Genomic DNA, 10,730 nt, shown 5'->3' on the forward strand with positions numbered 1-10,730 from the left:
AATCCACCCCGCTAGGTGCTCACAGAGCACCGAGCTGATCTCCTGTGCTATGCCGGCTGCTTCCCACTAACTATTTTACATCTGGTAGTGTATATATGTCCATGTCACTCTTTCACTTCATCCCAGCTTACACTTCCCCCTCCCCATGTCCTCAAGTCCATTCTCTACATCTGCGTCTTTATTCCTGTCCTGCCTCTAGGTTCTTCAGAACCTTTTTTTTTTTTTTTTTTTTTAGATTCCATATATATATGTGTTACCATACCATACGGTATTTGTTTTTCTCTCTTTCTGACTTACTTCACTCTGTATGACACACTCTAGGTCCATCCACCTCCCTACAAATAACTCACAGTTTTGTTTCTTTTTATGGCTGAGTAATATTCCATTGTATATATGTGCCACATCTTCTTTATCCATTCATCTGTCGATGGACACTTAGGTTGCTTCCATGTCCTAGCTATTGGAAATAGTGCTGCAATGAACACTGTGGTACAAGACTCTTTTTGAATTATGGTTTTCTCTGGGTATATGACCAGTAGTGGGATTGCTGGGTCATATGGTAGTTCTATTTTTAGTTTTTTAAAGGAACCTCCATACTGTTCTCCATAGTGGCTGTACGAATTTACATTCCCACCAGCAGTGCAAGAGTGTTCCCTTTTCTCTACACCTTCTCCAGCATTTAATGTTTGTAGATTTTTTGATGATGGCCATTCTAAGCAGTGTGAGGTGATAACGTCATTGTAGTTTTGATTTGCATTTCTCTAATGATTAGTGATGTTGCACATCCTTTCTTGTGTTTGTTGGCAATCTGCGTATCTTCTTTGGAGAAATGTCTGTTTTGGTCTTCTGCCCATTTTTGGATTGGGTTGTTTGTTTTCTGATATTGAGCTGCATGAGCTCCTTGTATATTTTGGAGATTAATCCTTTGTCAGTTGCTTCGTTTGCAAATATTTTCTCCCATTCTGAGGGTTATCTTTTTGTCTTACTTATGGTTTCCTTTGCTGTGCAAAAGCTTTTAAGTTTCATTAGGTCCCATTTGTTTATTTTCATTTTTACTTCCATTTCTTTAGGAGGTGGGTCAAAAAGGATCTTGCTGTGATGTATGTCATAGAGTGTTCTGCCTCTGTTTTCCTCTAAGAGTTTTATAGTGTCTGGCCTTACATTTAGGTCTTTAATCCATTTTGAGTTTATTTTTGTGTATGGTGTTAGGAAGTGTTCTAATTTGATTCCTTTACATGTAGCTGTCCAGTTTTCCCAGCACCACTTATTGAAGAGGACACCTTTACTCCATTGTATATTCTTGCCTCCTTTGTCAAAGATAAGGTGACCATATTTGCATGGGTTTATCTCTGGACTTTCTCTCCTGTTCCATTGATCTATATTTCTGTTTTTGTGCCAGTACCCTACTGTCTTGATTAATGTAGCTTTGCAGTAGAGTCTGAAGTCAGGGAGCCTGATTCCTACAGCTCTGTTTTTCTTTCTCAAGATTGCTTTGGCTATTTGGGGTCTTTTGTGTTTCCATACAAATTGTGAAATTTTTTGTTCTAGTTCTGTGAAAAACGCCATTGGTAGTTTGATAGGGACTGCATTGAATCTGTAGATTGCTTTGGGTAGTATAGTCCTTTTCACAATGTTGATTCTTCAAATCCAAGAACATGGTATATCTTTCCATCTGTTTGTGTCATCTTTAATTTCTTTCATCAGTGTCTTATAGTTTTCTGCATACAGGTCTTTTGTCTCCTTAGGTGGGTTTAATCCTACGTATTTTATTCTTTTTGTTGCAGTGGTAAATGGGAGTGTTTCCTTAATTTCTCTTTCAGATTTTTCATCATTAGTGTATAGGAATGCTAGAGATTTCTGTGCATTAATTTTGTATCCTGCTACTTTACCAAATTCATTGATTAGCTCTAGTAGTTTTCTGGTAGCATCTTTAGGATTCTCTATGTATAGTATCATGTCATCTGCAAACAGAGACAGTTTTACTTCTTTTCTGATTTGGATTCCTTTTATTTCTTTTTCTTCTCTGAATGCTGTGGCTAAAACTTCCAAAACTATGTTGAATAATAGTGGTGAGAGTGGGCAACCTTATCTTGTTCCTGATCTTAGTGGAAATCATTTCAGTTTTTCACCATTGAGACCGATGTTGGCTGTGGGTTTGTCATATATGGCCTTTTTAATGTTGAGGTATGTTCCCTCTATGCCTACTTTCTGCAGGGTTTTTATCATAAATCGGTGTTGAATGTTGTCGAAAGCTTTTTCTGCATCTATTGAAATGATCATATGGTTTTCTCCTTCACTTTTTAATATGGTTTATCACATTGATTGATTTTTGTATATTGAGGAATCCTTGCATTCTGGGATGAACCCCACTTTATCATGCTGTATGATCCTTTTAATGTGCTGTTGGATTCTGTTTGCTAGTAGTTTGTTGAGGATTTTTGCATCTATGTTCATCAGTGATATTGGCCTATAGTTTTCTTTTTTTGTGACATGTTTGTCTGGTTTTGGTATCAGGGTAATGGTGGCCTTGTAGAATGAGTTGGAGAGTGTTCCTCCCTCTGCTATATTTTGGAAGAGTTTGAGAATGATCAGTGTTAGCTCTTCTCTAAATGTTTGATAGAATTTGCCTGTGAAGCCATCTGGTCCTGGGTTTTTGTTTGTTGGAAGATTTTTAATCACAGTCTCAATTTCAGTCCTTGTGATTGGTCTCTTTATATTTTCTATTTCTTCCTGGTTCAGTCTTGGAAGGTTGTGCTTTTCTAAGAATTTGTCTATTTCTTCCAGGTTGTCCATTTTATTGGCATATAGTTGCTTGTAGCAGTCTCTCATGATCCTTTGTATTTCTGCAGTGTCAGTTGTTACTTCACCTTTTTCATTTCTAATTCTGTTGATTTGAGTCTTCTCCCTTTTTTTCTTGATGAGTCTGGCTAATGGTTTATGAATTTTGTTTATCTCCTCAGAGAACCAGCCTTTAGTTGTATTGATGTTTGCTATCGTTTCCTTAATTTCTTTTTTTTTTTTTCTGATCTGATCTTTATGATTTCTTTCTTTCTGCTAACTTTGGGTTTTTTTTTTTTGTTCTTCTTTCTCTGATTGCTTTAGGCATGGGGTTAAGTTGTTTCTTCAGGTAGGATTGTATTGCTATAAACTTCCCTCTTAGAACTGCTTTTGCTGCAACCCATAGGTGTTGGGTCGTCATGTTTTCATTGTCATTTTTCTCTAAAAATGACAATCAAAACAAATCAAATTATTTTGATTTCCTCTGATTTTTTCAGTGATCTCTTGGTTATTTAGTAATATACTGGTTAGCCTCCATGTGTTTGTATTTTTTACAGATTTTTTCCTGTAATTGATATCTAGTCTCATAGTGTTGTGGTCGGAAAAGATACTTGATATGATTTCAATTTTCTCAAATTTACCAAGGCTTGATTTGTGACCCACAATATGATCTATCCTGGAGTATGTTCCTTGCACACTTGAGAATGAAGTGTATTCTGTTGTTTTTGGATGGAATGTCCTATAAATTTCAATTAAGTCCATCTTGTTTAATGTTTCATTTAAAGCTTGTGTTTCCTTATTTATTTTCATTTGGGATGATCTGACCATTGGTGAAAGTGGGGTGTTAAAGTCCACTGCTATTATTGTGTTACTGTTGATTTCCCCTTTTATGGCTGTTAGCATTTGCCTTATGTATTGATGTGCTCCTATGTTGGGTGCATAAATATTTACAATTGTTATATCTTCTTCTTGGATTGATCCCTTGGTCATTATGTAGTGTCCTTCTTTGTCTCTTGTAATAGTCTTTATTTTAAAATCTATTTTGTCTGATATGAGTATTGCTACTCCAGCTTTCCTTTGATTTCCATTTGCATGGGAATATCTTTTTCCATCCCCACACTTTCAGTCTGTGTGTGTCCCTGGGTCTGAAGTGGCTCTCCTGTTGATAGCATATATATGGGTCTTGTTTCTGTATTCAGCCAGTCTATGTCTTTTGGTTGGAGCCTTTAATCCATTTACATTTAAGGTAGTTATCGATATGTATGTTCCTATTACCATTTTCTTAATTGTTTTGGGTTTGTGTTTGTAGGTCTTTTCCTTCTCTTGTGTTTCCTGTCTAGAGAAGTTCCTTTAGCATTTGTTGTAAAGGTGATTTGGTGGTGCTGAATTGTCTTAGCTTTTGATTGTCTGTAAAGGTTGTAATTTCTCTGTCGAATCTGAATGAGATCCTTGCTGGGTAGAGTAATCTTGGTTGTAGGTTTTTCCCTTTCATCACTTTAAATATGTCCTGCCACACCCTTCTGGGTTGCAGAGTTTCTGCTGAAAGATTAGCTGTTAACCTTATGGGGAATCCCTTGTATTTGTGACTTTTCCCTTGCTGCTTTTAATATTTTTTCTTTGTATTTAATTTTTGATAGTTGGATTAATATGTGTCTTGGCGTGTTTCTCCTTGAATTTATCCTGTATGGGACTCTGTGCTTCCTGGACTTAATTTACTATTTCCTTTCCCATAATAGGGAAGTTTTCAACTATAATCTCTTCAAATATTTTCTCAGTCCCTTTCTTTTTGTCTTCTTCTTCTGGGACCCCTGTAATTCGAATATTGGTGGCTTAATATTGTCCCAGAAATCTCTGAGACTATCCCCAATTCTTTTCATTCTTTTTTCTTTATTCTGCTCTGCAGTTATTTCCACTATTTTATCTTCCAGGTCACTTTCCCTTTCCTCTGCCTCAGTTATTCTGCTATTGATTCCTTCTAGAGAATTTTAAAATTCATTTATTGTGTTGTTCATCATTGTTTGTTTGCTCTTTAGTTCTTCTAGGTCCTTGTTAAATGTTCCTTGTATTTTCTCCATTCTATTTCCAAGATTTTGGATCATCTTTAGTATCATTACTCTGAATTCTTTTTCAGGTACACTGCCTATTTCCTCGTCATTTGTTTGGTCTGGTGGGTTTTTACCTTGCTCCTTCATCTGCTGTGTATTTCTCTGTCTTGTCATTTTGCTTAACTTACTGTGTTTGGAGTCTCCTTTTCACAGCCTGCAGGTTCATATTTCCCATTGTTTTTGGTGTCTGCCCCCAGTTGGTAAGTTTGGTTCAGTGAGTTGTGTAGGCTTCCGGTGTTGGGGACTGGTGCCTGTGTTCTGATAGATGAGGCTGGATCTTGTCTTTCTGGTGAGCAGGACGACATCTGGTGGTGTGTTTTGGAGTGCCTGTGAACTTATTGTGACTTTAGGCAGCCTCTCTGCTAATGGTTGGGGTTGTGCTGCTAGTTGTTTGGTATGGGGTGTCTAGCACTGGAGCTTGCTGGCCATTGAGTGGAGCTGGGTCTTAGCCTTGAGATGGAGCTCTCTGGGAGAGGTCTTGCTGATTGATATTACGTGGGGCTGGGAGGTCTCTGGTTTACCGATGTCCTGAACTTGGCTGTTCCACCTCAGAGGCTCAGGCCTGACACCCGGTGAACCAAGACCCTTTTGGGAAGTCTGAGGTCTTCTGCCAGCGTTCAGTAGGTGTTCTGTAAGAGTTGTTCCATATGTAGATGTATTTTTGATGTATTTGTGGAGAGGAAGGTTATTTCCACATCTTACTCCTCCACCATCTTGAAGGTCGTCTCTGAGATTAAGTATGTTGAACTAGAAAAGTGGAACATTTGTATGTTTGCACTTACTAGGATTACAAACTGGGGTAAACAGGTACCTGGAGCATTGGATTTTCTTAAAAAATAATCTTTGAACAGAGGTGGTTTTGGCTAGATGATCTGACTCTTTCAACCTGCCTTTAGATGATCATAGTTTGATAATTTTCTGTACACCTGGACTGTTGTTTATTAATATTGTACAATCCGGGATTATAATGTAGTAGTCTTGATAATAACATTGTCTGATATAAATGTTTCCTATCTTATTTATGATAAACTGGCAAGTTTCTGCATCTCTCCAATTAGTGAGTTTAGAAGTAGAATTTTTTGGATAACACCATGAGGTTATCTGGGTTATAAAATTTCAGAGGTGGGTCATTTTAACAGGGCAGTAACCCCTTGAACCATCATATAATTGCCATTACAAGGAATATATCTACATCTATGAGGGGAGGACATAGGTCCCTAAATTTATATAAAAGCTTTCTTTTCCTTTCTCTTCTCATTTAATATTACATTTTCGCCTTGATTCCTTCAGACTTGAATTTTGAACTCTGGCCCACAAAGAGGGTATGATGTCTTCAAAAAATCACTGTACTAGGCTGTTTCAGATTGTGCCCTGCCTTAGAATTTGTTTGGTGGGAGGTTGTTTCTTTAAACTCTTTGTTGTCCTATTTGAAATTAATATACTGCAACACTTGTTAATATGGCTGGACCTTCCATGGTTTTAATTTGAATCACTGAGTTATTTAAAAGATAGCAGAGAGTAACTTTCATCCCTTTGGTGGTGTGCTAAGATTAAATACTTACTTTCTCGGGCCTTAGCAGCCAGTCTAAGTGAGGACACTGCAGAGGAGATGATGGATAGAACAGAGAAGCTGCAAACATCTATGACACCCCTGAAGGTGAAATTCAGCAAGCTCCTGCTGCTACAGTTTCTAAAAGTAAATACAGGATTTGGCATTGCTGAGACTTACCTCTACTCAAAGAACTCAAAAGATTTGAGGGGAAGGGGAAGGCCGGGAGTTGGAACGGATGCCAAGGCAGCTGGAGACAGACCCTGAAATAAGTAATGGTACACTATGTAGTTACTGAACGTGAGGGTGCTTCTATGCATCATGTTTTTAAAGGAGTAATTGATTTTTATTGCTACTAAGCCTGAAATAAACAAGTGATTTGATTATTTTGTCTAAATTAATTGGTAATGAATCAATTAGCAACCATTAAATTCATCCAATCACTTAGTTACTAACTGGTTTATAAATCCACCACTCCAGTAAAAGGGGTATGTCTACACACGGCCTTGGAAACTCAATGTCCCAGAAAAAGCGGTTTTCAAACACATATTTGTCTTTTAGCTGCACATGCTTATGACTCATATGTCTGGTATCTTTTATATCTTGTTCACTATTTTAAAAATGGATTGAATAACTAAGGCTCGTTTTAACACAGAGAACCATTCCTGGGAAGAGAGAGTTATAGATATCTAGCTATAAGGAAGTACCATGTTCCTATAGTTCTTGAGCTTGCAACAGTGTAAGCAGGTTTAAAGCTAGTGTTTACCCTCTTCCCTTTCAAAAAAACAATGTACCAAGTCTCATTCTTTACCTCTGTACATTTGAAGAATGATCCATCTAGCAGCTTATGTCTTCTACCAAGTGCTGTGCCACACAGTATCTAGAGACCACTACCAGAGATGTAAGCACAAGTTGGGAATTGGTTTGAAAATTCCCTTGCTCAAAAATGAGACATGAGGCCTAGAGCATGAGCTTAATAGCTTACATGTCCTTTCTACAACCTCTAAGGCTATGGTTATGGAGTAGCCTGCACAGAAGAGTCTATCTTCTTCCCTTGCTAAGTTTAGCAAATGCTGAAACATTTAGTAGAAAAAACAAAAGCATAGGTGCTTTTGGTTTTATCAGGAAACATATTTTGACAGTGAAATATTAAAATCTTCTAATTAAATTCAAATCAACTTCCAAGAATGCTTATAGTATTAGGATAGGTTAGACTGTGCTTCAGGAACAAATAAATCCTGGTATCTCAGTGGCTTAACATATAAACATTTATTACTTGCTCAAGCAAAATCTTCTGCAGGCTCAGCAGTTCCTTCACATACCTTCCTTCCAGGTGGTGACTCAGGACTCCTGATTGTGCCCATCTTGTTGCAGCTCTACCATTCAACATGGGGCTTCCTGGTTGCTTCAGCCATGGAAGAGAATTTAGAGGGTAGTTCATGGACTTTTCACTGCTTCAGCTCTAAAATAACAGGTGACATGTCCCAGCATAGTTTACTGGCCAGAACAGGTCACTTGGCCCCTCCTAACTGCAAGGTCCCTGCAAAACAAGATCTGTCTTAGGTCTTAGATACAGAGCAAAACCAGATGTTAGTGAGCACCGTTAATGTCAACCCCACCTACAGTGTGCCGCCCACTTTGTTAAGTGCTGAGGATAACAAAGATGAGTGCAATGGAGTTTTCCAATTTAAGAAACTCATAATCCATTGGTTTAAAAATATGCTTATGAGATTTTAGTGCAGTATCCATATTAACAAAATAAGACATTAAATTGACTATATGGAATGGTTTCAATTATTTAAAAATATAATCAGAATCATTAATTCAAAGACATGAATATCACAGTATAAATAAATAGTGGCCTTTAAAATCTAAAGCTCAACATGAAATTAGACATTTATTAAGACTTTCATTTCATTATATATTGGCTACCTGTACAACGTTGGCTTCATGCAGTTTAATGGAATTGGGAAAGTGAAATGAAACCAAACACAAATGAAAATCCTTCTTTGTTAGTATTGAACTGCTTCTGATTCTAAGGAGGAGGCAACTCAATATGTACAAGAATGTGCAGGGTTTGAGAGACCAAGCTGAAACTTATTCCTAGTAAGTGGCTAGGCAGATAGAGATCCCCAAGAAGAAATGAGGGATCCTAGAAGTAGAGGAGTTTCACCAACTGACAGAGGCCAATTTCATCTCATTTTGCCAGTTGGATAACTTATAAAAAGGGAGGACCTTTGTCAACTCTTTCCCCCTTTTGAATGATGTGTTAATCAGAATTACAAGTCCCTCAGGGACTGTTTTCTTTCTTACCCTTTTTAGAGTTGTTTTTTCCTGAAGGTAAGAGTAAAACTTGCTCATCAAAGAAAGCTTAGAAAGTACAGCAAAGGCTTAAAAAAAGGAAATAATTATTCTTAATGCCCTTGTTCAAGGATAACCTCCATTAACATTTTAGACTTTATATATTTATTTTATTTTATATCATTGAAACCGTACCTTATAGGCAATTTGATGTCTTGCTTTGTTAATAGAAATACTGCCTCCTACTTACATTTCATAAACATATTTTTTAAATGTGGGATATCACTGTGTATTCAGCATTGAGAACCACTGCTCTAGCACAACCATTTCCCTCTTTTTTGACCTATTTTTTGTTTTCCCAGGCCCAACATTTTATCCATAGCCATGTCTAATTCCATTCTCACCTGTCAGAGAATACTAACACCCTACACAACCACAGCTGACATTTTATTAACATTACTCAGGGGACCAGCTTAGAAAACCTATACATTCTTTCACATTAAGAAATTGATTAGCTGTATTATACCTCAGTCAGTATAGACTCAATTCTGGCTGCACATTACAATTACTTGGGGAGCTTTTAAAAAATCAGAAACAAAACAAACACCTCTGCTCATCACCAACCCCTGGAGATTCTGGTTCAACTATTATGGGATGGGGCCCCAGTCAGTGGTATTGTTTTTCGTTTTAAATTTATTTATTTTACTTATTTATTTTTGGCTGCGTTGGGTCTTTGTTGCTGCACGCAGGTTTTCTCTAGTTGTGGAGAGTGGGGCTACTCTTCATTGTGGTGAGCGGGCTTCTCATTACTGTGGCTTCTCTCATTGTGGAGCACGGGCTCTAGGCGTGCGGGCTTCAATAGTTGCGGCACGTGGGCTCAGTAGTTGTGGCGCACGGGCTTAGCTGCTCCGTGGCATGTGGGATCTTCCTGGACCAGGGATCGAACCCGTGTCCCATGCATTGGCAGGCGGATTCTCAACCACTGCGCCACCAGGGAAGCCCAGTGGTGTTGTTTTTATTTTATTTATTTATTTATTTTATTTTTGACTGCGTTGGGTCTTCGTTGCTGTGCGCGGGCTTTCTCTAGTTGCGGCGAGCGGGGGCTACTCTTCGTTGTGGTGCGTGGGCTTCTCATTGTGGTGGCTGCTCTCATTGCGGAGCATGGGCTCTAGGCATGCGGGCTTCAGTAGTTGTGGCTCGCAGGCTCTAGAGCGCAGGCTCAGTAGTTGTGGCACACAGGCTCAGTAGTTGTGGCTCACGGGCTCTAGGACACAGGTTCAGTAGTTGTGGCGCATGGGCTTAGTTGCTCCGTGGCATGTGGGATCTTCCTGGACCAGGGCTCGAGCCCGTGTTCCCTGCATTGGCAGGCGGATTCTTAACCACTGCACCACCAGGGAAACCCCAGTGGTATTGTTTTTAAAGCTCTCTGGTAATATGTAGCCAGTTTTGAGAACCACAGAACTTTCATAGGGCGAGAAGATCAGCAGCCATGAGAACACATAACCCTAAGGCACAAAAGATCAATAGCTAGATCTTACCCAGTCCTGAGGATTCTTTGAACAATGAGAAGTATTTCTTTGCACATAGCAGAGTGGGAAATTGGACATAAGTATCAATAATGAGTGTGATAATGAATAGTTTGCCTGGCTGTGCCAAAGGATGTACATGGGAGAGTGATGGGAAATGAGATTTGTGAGGAAGAGAAGTAGACACGCGGGGTCAGGCAGTATAGTCTCAACTACAAGGCCAAAGGCTCTTAGAAATGAGATTTACTATACAGTTGGGAGCTCTCGTAAGTCCCTGAGCAGTATAATTTTCAGACATCTAGTGCTTCTTAAATTGTTTTCTGCTTCTAAATCACCTTATCTAATCACACGTTATATGTCTATATAAGTGTGCCATTCCACTGTTGCTTATGTGTATGTAGTATATTTGGTGTATTAAACCACCATGCCTGTTGGGGTATAACCATTAAGCAACTATATATTTATTCCTCT

Source organism: Grampus griseus, assembly GCF_964374135.1.
Source record: "Grampus griseus genome assembly, chromosome: 15".
In the NCBI taxonomy this organism is placed as follows: domain Eukaryota; kingdom Metazoa; phylum Chordata; class Mammalia; order Artiodactyla; family Delphinidae; genus Grampus; species Grampus griseus.